General features: G+C 32.8%; 1 long non-coding RNA gene across 1 annotated transcript; it reads right to left on the bottom strand.

The window, feature by feature from the left end:
* Positions 1-8,266: 8,266 nt before the first annotated feature.
* On the bottom strand, positions 8,267-9,055 carry LOC140448343 (uncharacterized). Its single transcript, XR_011951690.1, has 6 exons — positions 9,021-9,055; positions 8,916-8,975; positions 8,840-8,857; positions 8,574-8,600; positions 8,449-8,515; positions 8,267-8,335 (listed from the first exon to the last, which is right to left on the bottom strand). It is a non-coding gene; the product is annotated as an uncharacterized lncRNA (long non-coding RNA).
* Positions 9,056-16,304: the final 7,249 nt, after the last annotated feature.

The following is a 16,304-nucleotide window of genomic DNA, read 5'->3' as shown; positions in this document are numbered from 1 at the left end:
GCCAAAGGAGGATTTTGTACTGTAGCATGTACTTGCAATAACAGATCAAGTGTGATAAATTCAGGCTGTAAAGAAAATCACAAACAGTCACAAAGTTGCAAAGACCCGTGTAGATGTAACAATCTCTCTGAAGAAAAAATAATGAAATGCTCTTACAACGAAAGATATATATTCTTTGATTACGAGGCAATGCAGGATACAGGCATTCATGTACCGAATCTTGTAATTGCGCAGGATTTCGAAGGAAATAAATGTGTTTTTAAAGACAATGAAGAGTTCTGTAGATGGTTAATTTCCGAGAAACATAGAAATTATACTGCCATAGCACACAATAGTAAATCATACGATTCATATTTCATTTTAAAATATTGCGTGGAAAACACGATAAAGCCATACACTATCTACAAAGGGTCAAAACTTATGCTTTTGGAAGTCGAGGCTCTTAAACTAAAAATAATAGACAGCTCTAATTTTGTAGCCGGCCCCTTGTCCGGTTTTCCTAAAACTTTTGGTCTGCACGAATTAAAGAAAGGGTATTTTTCTCACTTTTTCAACACTCCTGACAATACTCACTACGAAGGCTGCTTACCAGATATTGCGTATTATGGGTCCAACACAATGAAACCAAAACAAAGATCTGATTTTAAGAAATGGTACGAGCAGCATAAAAATGACCACTTTGTGTTCCAGAAAGAGCTCCATACCTATTGCGATTCAGATGTTGATATTTTACGACGGGGGTGTTTGGAATTTCGCAAGGAATCTTTAGAAATAGCAAACATAGACCCATTTCAATATCTGACTATTGCCAGTGTGTTTGGCCATATATAGATCTAAATATCTTCGAACAAACACCATTGGCATTGTAAAGCAGGAGATAAAGGAGACATATAACAGGGCATCAATAAAATGGCTCAATCAATTTTCTAACGTCCAACATGCTCTTAATGGCGGAGAAGTGACAATTTGCGGTGGTAAAGTTGATGGTTTCTCGGAAGAGTCGAATACTGTGTACCAGTACCACGGTTGCTTCTGGCATGGTCACCCAGAATGCTTTAAGAACGACACAGTTAACCACGTCAACAATGAGATAATGAGTGACTTATACGAGAGAACAATAAGACGATCAAAACAAATAAAAGAAGCAGGGTACAACTTGGTAGAAATCTGGGAATGCGATTGGGTCAAATCAAAAGAATGTAAAAACGCAGCAGATCCTCAACTTATTGAACCCTTAAAGCCTCGTGAAGCATTCTTTGGCGGTAGAACAAACGCCATAAAACTAAACGTGACTGGGAAAAAGCTCAGATACAAAGATATTGTATCACTGTATCCAACCGTACAATATTACGATCAATATCCAGTTGGCCACCCTACAAAAATACATGCACCTGAAGTATACGATCCTAATTGGTTTGGTCTAGTACGTTACCAAATACTACCACCTACTGATTTATACCATCCTGTATTACCTGTCAAAACTGACAAATTAATGTTTCCGCTGTGTAATCAATGCGTCTTGGAAGATTGCGAATATTGTGATCACGATGACTCAGAAAGAATGCTGATGGGTACATGGACAACTCTAGAAATTAATAAGGCCTTAGAAAAAGGGTACAAAATAATAAAAATTCACGAGGTGTGGCATTTTGAGCAAACATCGACAGATTTGTTCAAGGGTTATGTCAAAGATTTTATGAAGATCAAATTAGAAACTAGTCCACATACGTATGCCACAAATGAAATGAAATAAAATATGCCTAAATAGTCTATGGGGTAAATTTGGCCAAAGAATGAATATGAAACAGACAGAGTACGTTGTGGACATTAAAAGATGGTACGAAGTTTTGATGAACGATAAAATAAATTTAACAAACGTCACATTTATTAATGATAATATAGCACAAGTATCTTACGATTATAAAGACGTGTTTGTGGAAGACCCAACATCTACGAATATTTTTGTGGCATTATTTACGACCAGTAACGCTCGTCTAAGACTGTACGAGATGATTGATAGGCTAACAGAGGCTGTAGCTTATTTCGACACAGACTCCATTGTTTACATTGATGATGGCCTAAACACTGTCGAAACGGGTGAAATGTTGGACGATTGGAGTGATGAGTTGCCTGGAGATAACTACATAGTTGAATGGCTCAGTACAGGTCCTAAAAGTTATTTTTACAAAACAGCCAAGGGCAAAGAGGTGACTAAAATCAAAGGTTTCACTTTAAACTACGAAAACAGCCTAGTACTCGATGCCTCCGCTATGACTGCTATCATACACGATCCAACCAAAAAAATTAAGCTCACGTATGACCAGATCGGCAGGGATACAGAGACCAAAGATATTGTTACGAGAAAAAGGGTGTCAAAGACTTTCAAGATGGCCTACAAGAAACGAAAAATAATACATAGCGATGACTCATTAATTGACACAGCACCTCTTGGCTTTCAAAAATTATAATAATATTACGCATTAGACATTGTACATAATTCTTTATTAGACGCCGTTACAGGAAAGACGTGTTTTGTCTCGCTCGTGTTTTCGATAAACTTTGATTTTGTAAAAATTAACAATGTCTGATCAATGGTCAATAAATATTATAAATCAGCGAGAAATAAAAAAATTCAACGCTTATCTATACACTTTTCAAGTTAATTGTGACAACTTTAAAATAGGTGAAGGTTTAGAAAAAGACAAAGACTATCTAAAAAACCATTTAGAGACCGCTCTTGAGAATATAAAAAAGCAAGCTGGCTACACAACAGGTGACAAAATCAGAATTGTTGCCTTAAATGATGACTTTAGACACCCGATATCGACAGAAACAAGTTCAAGTGCCAATATGTCAAAGTTATTAGAACAAATTAGCAATATATCGACATCTAACGCTGCTGTCCACCTGAGAAATACAAAATTTGATGTTCAAATCTTGAAAATACCTAGTCCGAAAAACCACTGATCTTCCTCTGATGGTGATGATGCTGTACAGAACTTCGTCCTGCATTAAGACAGAAACGGTTCCAGACCCAAGTATCAAGAAAGAAATATAACAAAAATTATTAATATTGTATAAAGTCATATGTCAAAGTTATTAGAACAAATTAGCAATATATCGACATCTAACGCTGCTGTCCACCTGAGAAATACAAAATTTGTTGTTCAAATCTTGAAAATACCTAATCCGAAAAACAATGATCTTCCTCTGGTATGGTAACTTTCTGCAGTATCAATGATGGTGTATAGGAGATAATGGTTCCAAACCCAAGTATCAAGAAAGAAAATATAACAAACTTATTAATATTGTATAATGTCAAAAATTGTAAAATTTAGGGACACATAAAATTCCAAATTGTAATTAGTATTAATAAATATAATAATAAAATACAAAGTTTTTCATTTATAACACATTCTATATTGTTTAGCAAAAAATAACGGTCTCAGAATATGCTTTAGAGCGTGCTATATAAAAAGTTTAAGAACATGGGCAAACTCCGAGCGCCATAAGATTTAAGAAATAACTGCGTAAAGGTAAAAATTTCTTAGAAAAAAAAGTCAAAACAACGACAATTATGTAAATAAGATGTAAATATGAACAAATAAAAATGTAGCATAAAAACAATAAATGACACGTAATATTATGTATTTGTAACTGTTTAATGCATTATCTTTAAAAAAACCTGATTTGTTTGGTACTCAGTGCGTTTTTTACACGTACTGTTTCAAAAGGCGTACTGTTTAAAAGGACGGCGGCATTTTTTGGCCTTTAAAGGGTGATAATATAGGTATGCGTCTGCTAGGTGTCAGGTATGCGTCTGCTAGGTGTCAGGTATGCGTCAGCTAGGTGTCAGGTATGCGTCTGCTAGGTGTCAGGTATGCGGCAGGTATGCGTCTGCTAGGTGTCAGGTATGCGTCAGCTCGCGTCAGAGACGTTTTTTGCTTTTATTAAAAAGCGTTAGTTCACTTTATCGATGGTGATCAGCACTTTATATAGATACGCATCAATTTTTCAAAATCATTTAGTGTTTGACAGCTGATGGAGTAAGACATGACTATGGTTGAAGAATATGACTATGTGTTTGGCCACGAGTATGTTGGCGATAGAACATGATGGAAGCTGGGAGAGACAACTTTAATATTTGAAGAGGATAATATATTAGTAGATGAAGAAAAGTTTCCAGCAAGAGACGGTCTTCAGAATTTATTATTTTACAAGTATCCTAAAAACTTTACGCCTCTAGATCATCAAATGTACAAACGAATACTGCAAATAACTGATGTACACAGAGATACGTTGGGAAAACTAAGACACCAAGCTTCACCCGAAAAATATCGTGACATTATTAGACCACTGTTTAAAATGACTAAGAACAAGAAGAAGAAGAAGATTCATATGAAAACAGATGGCAAAAAGGGAGTTTTAGATAATAATAACAGCCAGCAAACTACTATTGGTAATCGGATAGCGATAAACAACGATCCACAGAAAAGCTACTCTCCAAGTAGAATAGGTTATCTTTGTAAAGGTGAAATACGATATGTATAATATACATGTATATTATTAATAAATTATGTTAATTTTTCCAGTGTTTTATTTTCGGTGTTCAAAGTTTTTAAATTCATAGCTAAGTTCATTACCGTTTTTTGTTGTTATTTATTATTTATGTATATTACATTACCCTAAGAAACCCTTCATAGTCACGCTCATAGGGTACAGAGGTGTCTTATTACCACTAGTTTTTGTGTAACCTCGTGTACATATTCAATCATGTAAATTGTTAAAATATATTTTTACTGAAAGTTTCCACTTTACCCTCGTATTTTGTTTTATTTTTATTTTATCAATGTTTATTTAAAGCATATTTTGATCTTTTTTTTTGTTGACTACATAGCCATATACGAATAATAGTTTGACTATATAGACATATACGAATAATTATTGTGCTTTGAATTTTTTGTTTATATAAACGACATTTTTACAAATAAAAAAAAAAGGAAAGCTGTTTGGTTAGTTAAAAACAATGTTCACACTTTAGAGTTTGGACATTGTTTTCAACCGTAACAACAGACGGGACGAGAACCCACAGCTTGTGTCTGTCGGGTTAATGGGAGAGGTTGAAAATGACAAGTAAGGAAAAGTTTAAAGGTTTTGGCGAGATTTATAGGTGTCTTAAGCTAACATTTATTCTTCATTTCGCATAAACTACTTACTCAGTCACTAAGTTCGTCAGTACTTCCTACAGAATCATTTTCGGTATCACTGGCTAAGAAAAACTGAGTAGCTATACCAACAGTATGCACCTTTCCTCCACACGTAAATTTATACGTTGTAGGCATGGCGTGATAACCACAACGGGGGTGAAGCGTTGGTCTAAATACATCGGTTGTAATATTCTTCGTAAACGATGTTTTACATACTTGGCAAAAAAATGTCACCTTAATATTGACTGAGCACTTGGGGTCGCATTTACACATAAGTGGCTTACAATTGTGGAAACATCTTATGGTTTAATAATTATCTTACTCACTATGTTTAAACTACTTAAATAATATGTTTTTTAATACACGCTGCTTATTATATCTTATAATAATATATATTTCTTATGTATTCTTATGACGTTATTTGTTAAAACATAATAGACTTACTGAACAGATAAAGAAATACAGAACCTACTTATCGAATATAAAATTGTTTAAATACTTTTCTCAGTGTAGTAATAGAATTAGCCGTCTGTGTTTGCGAATCCAGGAATTTTGCGCTTAATTTGCATGACACATTTTTATCTAAGAATTTTATCTATGAAATTTATAGTTTATTGCAACTGCATCCTGTCTAACAAGCAATTAGAACCGTTGAATAAACTAGTATCATCAAACATATGATTCGCAGACCTTAAATGCAGCTGGATAATATGTGAATTTCGAATTTCCCATGATATATTTACACATACTCAAGGCCAAATATATAAGACTGCATTTTTTTGGTATTCTCTGACTAATTATTGAAATGCATAAAAAGACGGGATGATCTATTTTCTGCGACATTTCTAACCAACTAATAATGGGTAAGTTACTCTACAAAATTATTAGTCAAGTGTCTTAAATACATATATCTTTCCAGAACCAGCCATAAAACACAGAATCAGGGCGCACCTCACCCCGCAACAGAGAGTAAGTTTTTGTAAAATTTTTATTTGTTATCATCTATTACTGCTTGAAACGTATACTGCTATGCCTAGGTCTGCTCTTCTTCTGCATAACGATGTTTTTTTTTGAATTTTTGTTCATTTCTACTGTTTTATTTTTATTTTTATATGTTGATATAGGTAACTACTTGAAACGTATACTACTATGCCTAGGTCTGCTCTTCTTCTGCTAACGCTGTTTTTTTTTGAATTTTTGTTCATTTCTGTTTTATTTTTATTTTTATATGTTGATATAGGTAACTACTTGAAACGTATACTGCTATGCCTAGGTCTGCTCTTCTTCTGCATAACGCTGTTTTTTTTTTAATTTTTGTTCATTTCTACTGTTTTATTTTTATTTTTATTTTTATATGTTGATATAGGTAACTACTTGAAACGTATACTGCTATGCCTAGGTCTGCTCTTCTTAGGTGTCCCTGTTTTTTTTTTTTGTAATATGATCGCTACAAAATTTTAGATGTATGTATTTTAATCTTGTTTTTTAATCTGTTTTTTTTTGTTTTGTTTCAGAACCTACCTATGATTGTGTTGAGGGGCGAGGCTGCCCCGAATGCTGTCTACCCCGCTGATATGGTGCCCTTAGGCACCTATAAAGGCGAAATAATATTGTTGGGAGTGCGGCAGGCCAGCGTGCTGGTCTGGCTCTTAAAAGGAACTTTTGTGTATATATATATATATATATATATATATATATATATATATATATATATATATATATATTTAATACTTGTTTTTAATATGTTGTGTATTTTTTTTAAAGAACAACAATAAATAATTATAACAATTTTTTATCTTTTAATGTTTTCCTTTTTCCTTCTTTGTTACCCATGCTATCCTTTGTATTGGAAATCAAAAAAATTATTAAAATATTAAGTCAGTTTTCATACAATCTATAGACTAATAATTTTCTGTTATTCTACCTAGTTGTTATTTTATCTGTGCTATTTTAACCTTTTTTCATTCTGTTTTGTGCTTTGATTTTTGTTTAAATAAATGACATTTTTACAAATAACAAATAAAGGAAAGCTGTTTGGTTAGTTGAAAACAATGTTCACACGTTAGAGTTTGGACATTATTTTCAACCGTAACAACAGACGGGGCGAGAACCCACAGCTTGTGTCTGTCGGGTTAATGGGAGAGGTTGAATAGGAAAAGTAAGGAAATGTTTAAAGGTTTTGGAGAGATTTCTAGGTATCTTAGGCTAACATTTATATATTACAAGTATTTCTGTTTCTTCATCTATGTGGGAATGATTCCCGGAAATTTCTCTACTAATAAAAACATCTGGAGCCATAACAACATGGGCTTATAAAATAGACGCATTGGTCATTTAGCATTTGTCGTTCAAACGGTATGGCTGAATATTTACTGTTAGTTTTATTAAACAGTAGTGAGTTCTCAAATGTGACAATCCACCCGGTAGTAATTAATTTTCTTAGTTTTTTTTTCACGTGATCGGCTTTTTACCTTCTCCTATTGTGTCAACGAGTACGTTTATACGAACGATCTACGTTTACGTCGTGATTTTGTTACGGGGGAAGTTCTACAAATTCAGTTTGTGGTAGATTCAGTTATCGTCTTAACGATCAACTATACACATAATACTGGCTTATTAGAACAGCCCCTTGATAATTTCTCCACTGCCACCCTTGTGCAAGTTTTTACACCTCATCCTCTTCCTTGTCAGACTTAGTTTTCTCTCGCCCGTAACACTTTCCCTAAAAAAACAACTAGACTTTTTATTTTCTCGCGATAGCTGCGAAGATTTACAAATAAGTGCCCTGTGTAGGATTCTACAGCCTTTCAGATCATTGCAGTAAGGTACGTTTTTACACAATTTTCTTTTTTCAATTTTATAAAATAACTGACATGCTGAGTGAAATTTAAAAAATCTTACCATCAGCGTTTCTTCTCAGTGTTCGTGTCTCTTCATAATTCACCTTCTTTTTTGTTTATATATATATATATATATATATATATATATATATATATATACACATAAATGTTACCTTTAAAAACAATAGACAAAAATATCTTAATAGTGATTTTATTTTCATGAATTTAAAATTGAATAAAAAGTTAAAAATGAAATAGTTGTCAAATTTACGGCCTTCTTGTGGTTAACTGTAAAAAATTTTTTATTAATAAAAAAGTTCGAAAGGAGAACATAGTTTTTTAAATACAGAATATATTTTTAAATTCAAAATAATAATAATAATAATAATTTTCAATCTTACCTCAAAACAGCTGATTGGCTACGGCTAGCATGCCTATCAACCCTGCTGCATCTGCAAAATAGTTTTTCTGTAAACAAAAAAATTATTACTAATAATAATAATAATAATCGGTAATCGATTCTTACCTATGGGTCTTGTCTCAGCCCTGTTCACTGAAAAAAAGTAATGATTTTCAAATGATCTACATCATTAGAGTATACTCACTTAGGTGTTCATCTAAAATCAATATATATATATATATATATATATATATATATATATATATATATATATATATATATATATAGGTATATATATATATATACATATATATATATATATATATATATATATATATATATATATATATATATATAAGTAGAGTATATTAAGAATGCTTATAGATACTTACAATATATGCCTTGTTCGTCTGAAAAGAATATTGATATATATCAGTATTATAGTTTCTGGTTTTACTATTTACTTACGTGTTAGTACTAACTGCATAGCTAGTATGAAGTGTACCATCACCTGTATCACTAAAAAATCTAAATTTTAAAAATTAAGGATATAACTGACTGGCCCTCTCTTACCACCCAAAAACACTATTGATTGTATAGGCTTCATTGTAGCAACTATTCAAATTAATAATATTGTTCCCTAGTTATATAGGATAATGTTTGCGGTTTTACCATTTATTTTTATAATGCGTCTAATTGATGATTATACTCTGAGAAAAATGAGAAAATATATAGTTCTAACTTTTGCATTCCATAGTATGTTATATTTTACGCCTTTAGTTTTATTTCTTGGTATTGCAACAATTATTCTTATTTGTCTGTTATTGCAACATTTTGCATTTTAATATAAAGGCTTATGACTTGTATTTTTATACTTTATGTATTCGTTTATTGGTCTCTATCTTAGGTTTCGTCTATAACTTGTATTTTTTTATTTTTATACTTTCTGTATTCGTTTCTTAGTCTCTGTCTTAATATAACGGCATATAACTTGTATTTTTATACTTTATGTATTCGTTTATTGGTCTCTGTCTTAGGTTTCGTCTATAACTTGTATTTTTTTATTTTTATACTTTCTGTATTCGTTTCTTAGTCTCTGTCTTAATATAACGGCATATAACTTGTATTTTTATACTTTATGTATTCGTTTATTGGTCTCTGTCTTAGGTTTCGTCTATAACTTGAATTTTTTTATTTTTATACTTTCTGTATTAGTTTCTTAGTCTCTGTCTTAATATAAAGTCATATAACTTGTATTTTTATACTTTATGTATTCGTTTATTGGTCTCTATCTTAGGTTTCGTATATAACTTGTATTTTTTTTATTTTTATACTTTCTGTATTCGTTTCTTAGTATCTGTCTTAATATAAAGGCGTATAACTTGTGTATTTTTATACTTTATGTATTCGTTTATTGGTCTCTGTCTTAGGTTTCGTCTATAACTTGTATTTTTTTTATTTTTTAAACTTTCTGTATTCGTTTATTGGTCTCTGTCTTAATATAAAGGCGTATAACTTGTGTATTTTTATACTTTGTGTATTCGTTTCTTGGTCTCTGTCTTATTATAAAGGCGTATAACTTGTGTATTTTTATACTTTATGTATTCGTTTCTTGGTCTCTGTCTTAGGTTTCGTATATAACTTGTATTTTTTTTTTATTTTTATACTTTATGTATTCGTTTCTTAGTCTCTGTCTTAATATAAAGGCGTATAACTTGTATTTTTATACTTTATGTATTCGTTTATTGATCTCTATCTTAGGTTTCGTATATAAGTTGTATTTTTTATTATATTCTTTAATAGTACGCGCTTCGTAGGTCTTGTAAGTATATAACTTGTATTTTTTTTTTTTTTTATTTTTATACTTTCTGTATTCGTTTCTTAGTCTGTGTCTTAATATAAAGGCGTATAACTTGTATTTTTATACTTTGTGTATTCGTTTATTGGTCTCTATCTTAGGTTTCGTCTATAACTTGTATTTTTATTTATTTTCTTTGATAGTATGCGCTTCGTAGGTTAAGAATAGACGCTATCTTCACGTTGCGTAAAAAAAGAAGAAGAATTGATGTTGCGTAAAAGAAGAAGAATTGACGCTATCTTCACGTTGCGGTTAGGTTAGGTTTGGTTAGGTTACGTTAGGTTAGGTCAAACGTAAAAGAAGAAGAATTCGTAAAAGAAGAAGAAGAATTGACGCTATCTTCACGTTGAGGTTAGGTTAGGTTAGGTTAGGTTAGGTTAGCTTAGGTTAGGCTAAATCTGGGGAAATCTGTATCAGGGGTCTGGGGAAATTTGCCATATTCTCCATCAGGAGCGAGCGGTTTTTCCCCAGAATCTGGGGACAAAAGTGGGCTGAAGTGGCTACCTATCTACTTGTGACAACTGGCAACATATCTTATAACCTTACCATTGATTTCATCTAAACCTTCAGCATGTTTAAATGATAGTACTTCTGCAGGTGTAGTTGCAGAAAGAAAGAAAGTCTTGGAAAATTGATCAATTTTCATGAGATAATTTGGAGTTGAGTTATTATTATTTTTATTAATAAAATAGTTATTTATCAGGTTAGATTTATCTTTAGTTTTTATATTTTTATTGTCCATTATTTTAATTGTATTTGCTAATGTAGGATTGTTTCTATTTTGATTATTATTGATGATTTTCCAACTTTCTTTTATCATGTTGTTGATATTTTCAATACGTCCATTATTTCTTTGATTTATATACTGTTGTTTGATTTGTTGATATTGCTTTTTAAAAGTATTATATCGTTCTGTACAAAATTAACTATTTAACCTTTTGCGTAATACGTTCATTTCGCACAGAATATTATGCATTTCTTTGATGTGCTTAGGAAACTTTACCATTTTGCCTGTATGTGGGTCCTTATAGCGTCTGTACAGTTCAAAGTTATATCCTTTAAGCCATTATACCATTATATATTTTGCTCATTACTTTACGCTCGAAATATCCCGGCAATTCTTCCATATACTTTGTTACTGTCCAGGTTTCGGAGTCATACATTAGCACTGGGTGTATAAGAGTTTTATACAATTTACATTTTGATTGCCTGGACAGGTTTGATCCAAGTTGAGGAAGCAGACCATAATAGCATATATTTGCCAGAACTATATGACATTTTAATTCCATGGTGACATCGTTTTGGCTGTTGATGAGTAATCTCAGATAAACAAAACCGCTGACACACCGTATTTGTGCAACAATAGCCGTTTATATTCGACAAAGTAATTACATATGGGTAAGCAGCTAATCTCAACTGCTCCCACGATGGTTTACTGATAATGGACGGATTGGACCTAAAACGTTTTAAAGATAATTTGAATCCATAATTTTTTAAAACATACCATCATACATCAGATGTTTTTACTTCATTGTAAGCTATTTTTATTTATTTCATTTAATAAAATATGTCATTTGATTAGATTTGGTGTAATAATCTGGTAAAGCTACTGAGAAATTAATATATGTATATGTAGATAAGATTTAAGAAAGGAGATAGAAAACGATGCGAAAACTACAGAGGAATAAGCGTAATATCATCAATAGGAAGATTATATGGGAAGATACTGCGAGAAAAGATAGAGCAAGCGATAAAAGGCAAAATCGGGGAGGATCAGGCAGGCTTCACGGCAGGAAGATCATGCATAGACCACATATACACACTGGAACAACTGTTGGAAAAGAAAAAAGCAAAAAATAGAGATATACACTTGGCATTTGTGGATCTGAGAAAGGCGTATGACTCTGTACCAAGGTCAGAACTATGGGAGGCAATGTACAAATTAGAAATACAGACGGAACTCATAGAAGCTACAAAAGCTCTGTATAAAGAAAATAAAGTGTCCATTAAAATGGGAACAAGAATCATAGGAGACTTCACCACAACAAAAGGACTCCTGCAGGGTTGTTCCACATCTCCAACCCTATTCAAAATATACTTAGAGAAAGCCTTAACTACATGGAAAAGAAAATGCGAAGGCATGGGAGTACCGGTACGGAACGAATACCTATATACGTTAAGTTTTGCAGACGATCAAGTAGTGATTGCACAAGACCAAGACGACCTCAGCTACATGATGAAGAAACTACAAGAAGAATATACCAAGGCTGGCCTAGATATTAACCTCGCGAAAACAGAGTACCTATCTACAAGTGAAGAAGACATAGAAGATCTACAGATTGATGACAACGTAACAATCAAAGGAAAGGATAAATTCAAATACCTGGGGTTTATAATCACGAAAAAGGCAACAACAGAGGAAGAAATTACACAAAGATTAGGACAAACAAGAACAGCAATCCGACAACTAACTCAGTATGGTGGGATAGACACCTAAATATGAAGACAAAAACGCAGATTTATAAAACATTAGTGCGAAGTATTATGACATATGGGGCCGAAAATTGGATCATAAACAAGAAAAACAGCAGTAAGATAATAGCAACAGAGATGGAATGCCTGCGAAGATGCTGCAGAGGAACAAGAATGGATAGAAGAAATAATGACGAAATAAAGCAAAGAACATCAATAGAAACAGACATACTAACATATATAGAACAAAAAAGACTAAAGTGGTATGGACATGTAAGAAGAGCTAGCGACAGCAGATGGATAAAAAGAATAACCGAATGGAGCCCCATAGGAAGGAGGAAAAGAGGACGACCCCGAAAATCCTGGAGGAACGAAGTAGACGACGCCATGAGTAAGAGAGGACTAAACGATGGAGAATGGAACAACAGAGAGAGATGGAAACGGTTGAGCGAGGGAAGGCAGTGAATACTGTAGAATCCCTAAATATATATATATATATATATATATATATATATATATATATATATATATATATATATATATATATATATATATATATATATGTAGATAACAACTACAGGCCTAGCTTCGAAAAACTTGGTTATTTTTCTTCATTTTTTCCGATCCCTTGCTTTTTCTCTTCAAATTTTTAAGCTTATTTCTGACAAGTCCTGCTTTACTGCTTCCAACCATTTCATTCTTGGACGTTTTCCATTTCTATGCAAAAATTTTGTTTGAAAATATTCCATTATCCAATCATAATCCTATTTGGAGCCTTATTTGTGTCTAAATTTTCTCGACCATTGTACTTGTTTGTAATTAGTTTTTCTTTCATCTTCTCTAGGTTTTCGCTATTATCCATACTTCCTATTATCCGTATCTATTCACTCTCTCGCAAGGATCCTACCTTCGTTCACAACATTTACCCTTTTCCTCTTTTCCTTTTATAGCTGCTGTAGTTTGAACTGTTTTGAGGAATTTTGTGATTAATAATAGTTATCGCACCAATAATTATTATTAAAACAACTATTGGAGGCCCAGGTAGCACCAAAAGAAGAGTGCTAAATGGAGTTTTCCAATCAGTGGTGACCTGCGCTGCCCCCGTGTGGTGCAGCGTGCTAAACACTACGAAATACTTCCAGCTGATGGAGACTTCGCAAAGGCGAGTGCTGCTCAGGGTATCTAGCTCCTACAGGACGGCGTCTAATGAGGCTTTGTATGTCATTGGAGCGGTAATACCTATCGTCTTGTTGTGCAAAGAGCGAGCGAGGGTATAGGGGAGGAGGATGGATGGAAATATAGATGAAGAAAAGAGAGAAAGAACGATAAAGGACTGACAAAGGGAATGGGCGAAACTTCATTCCAATAGCGGTTTTGTTCTTCTAAATTGTTAGTATCTCTCTTGCATACAATAAATGGATAACGTCCTTTAATTTGACCCGGTCAAATGCCTTCTTTAGGCCCACGAAACATAGATATACCGGTTTGTTGTATTCTAATGATTTCCCTTGCACTTGCCTCGTTATAAATATAGCGTCGGTGCATGATCTTCCCGACCTGACTCCTTGTTGTTCTTCTGCTAGTGTTTTTCATATAGTTTATTTGTTATCACTTTGGTTGTTAATTTTAGTGTTGTGTTTAATAAATTAATTTCTCTCTAATTTTCCGGGTCCGATTGGTTTCCCTTTTTGAAGAGAGATATTAGGATGCTTGATCTCCATTCTTGAGGAATTCTGTTTTGAATAGTTGTTTGGTCAGATATGGTCCTCCGTACTTTAGGAGTTCGTTCGGTATTCTGTCCTCTCCTGATGATTTTTTATTCTTTAATTTCCTTAATGCTTCCTTTACCTCTTCCTCCTCAATATTTATTTCTTCGTTTGTCGTCACCTTTGGTGTTGGTGGTTCATTATCGTCACCTTTAGCAAATAGGGATCGAATTCCTTCTGAATGTCTTTCGTTTTTATTAGTTCGTTTATCTCTTTTCTTTGTCCTCTGATCATTCTCCATATTTCTTTTTGGATTCCGTAGAAGTCGTGTTCCATCTATTTTGAGAAGCTCTGTCAGTTTTCCCTTTTTTATTTGTCTAACTAAAGTATTCGTTTCATTTCTGATTCGTTTATAGTGGTTGTATGCCTGTTGTGTTTGTTATGTTCTGTATTGCAAAAAGGCTTTCTTCTTTTCTTTACATTTTGTCCTTACTTCCTCTCTAAACAATGGTGTTTTCTTTTTTGATATGTTAGTGTTTGTTACTTTCCCCTCTCCAAGTGATTCTGTTGCTGCGTTAATTATGTTATGTTTGAATTTTTCCCAGTTTTATTCGATGTTCTTGTAATCTTATATTTTATTCCCAGCGATCTTCTCTGATATTCTTTTTCTGTATTAGTAGATATAGAAAGATATAGAAAGAAAATGGACCTAAAGAAGAATATTAAAAAAAGTTTGGGTAGATGAAATAACAAATGCCCTGGTCCTCATAAGAATGAAAAAGTAAAAGAAAGTGATGAATACGATGAAGATGGGAGAAGATAAGTATGAATTGCTACAAATTATAATGTAGGGTAAAATTGGGCAGTATTTAAATAAAAGGGGCATTTTATAGTTGAATAATCTGAGAAAATAATAGTGATGATTAACAACCTCCTGAAAGAAGATGATACTTAAATAATAAGATCTATTTATGGTTATTTTGAATTTTAAAATGTTCACCGTGTAAGACTGGACTAGTAACTTATTTTGTTTTATTATATACTTAGTGTTAAAGCGGTTTTCTCGTCAATAAAAAAAAATCATCGACTCTTCTATGTAAGTTTCAAACGAATGTATATATAAGTAAAAAAGGTGCCGACTTTAAAAATATTTCCGTCGACGCTTTCCTGGATCACCCTGCGTTATCTTCCAATCTTTCATTTTCGCCACGCACGACGAAGGGCGCATCCTTTATCTCTGTGTGTAGGTATTCTTAACCCTAGGGAAAAGTTTCGAGAGCATGGCTACATAACTAATAAAAGAGATATATGAGCTAGCGGTCGGACTTGTAAAAGGGAGTGCTCTTTTATAAAAATGATTTCATCATTTATAAAAACACCGGCACGAACAGCTAGGACAAGGAGTCCAACAGCGAAAGTTTTTTCGGAAACCTATGAAGACAGTATTAAAATTTCTTATACACTGCACTACAAGATCAAAGAGTTTTTTAATCTTGAAAATTTTAATTTAATTTGTATTATTGTATTTTTAGAAGCTTCTTGGAAAATTACAAAATATATCGCTATATTATTACTAAAAATAAGGATTTGTTTTTTAGTGGAATACTCTAAAAAATTTTTAATGACGTTTAAATAAAGTTTTATAGTAGACATAAAATTTAGACCCACAAACGGGCTCTCCAGATCATAAAGCTCTATGGTGAAGAGTGCCTGGCCAGGTAACGTGTTGGCTGGTCACTGGAGCTGAAGAGCGCGATTGTCTGCAGGTGTCACATATTTATCTGTTTTGGAAACAAAGATTTATCTGTCTTGGAAACAACT

Source organism: Diabrotica undecimpunctata, chromosome 8, assembly GCF_040954645.1.
Source record: "Diabrotica undecimpunctata isolate CICGRU chromosome 8, icDiaUnde3, whole genome shotgun sequence".
Lineage (NCBI taxonomy): Eukaryota > Metazoa > Arthropoda > Insecta > Coleoptera > Chrysomelidae > Diabrotica > Diabrotica undecimpunctata.
The sequence above is the reverse complement of the archived record's forward strand: the minus strand, read 5'-3'. Positions and strand labels throughout refer to the sequence as shown.